Genomic DNA, 400 nt, shown 5'->3' with positions numbered 1-400 from the left:
GTTGTGGGGAAGGAGAGCCCAAGACGTAGGTCCTTCGCGCGTTGTCAAAATATGCAAGTAATTCCCTCAGTAACAAGTGGTTTTATAATGTCTTAATAAAGAGCCAAAGGGAAGCAACTGATCGCTGGACCAAACGTGTCCGAGAGTTCTCAGAGTTGGCTTTAGAACCTTTTGTTTGAAAAGGAGAAACAGCGGCCAAGCGTGGGTCACTGCACCGCCACCTTACAAAGGTCTGTTAAATATTGCATCTTGGGTCATAATATACAGAGGTTGCACTACATATAATAGAAAGAAGATAGAAAGCTTAAGATATAACAATATAGATATTGGTCGTGTGATAGCAAATGCAGAACAGACATTGCGGAGATTGAATTATCATTTCATCATAACGTTTGGATCA

The sequence above is a fragment of the Penaeus monodon genome, chromosome 22 (genome assembly GCF_015228065.2).
Source record: "Penaeus monodon isolate SGIC_2016 chromosome 22, NSTDA_Pmon_1, whole genome shotgun sequence".
NCBI lineage: Eukaryota > Metazoa > Arthropoda > Malacostraca > Decapoda > Penaeidae > Penaeus > Penaeus monodon.
Note: the sequence above shows the minus strand (reverse complement) of the source record.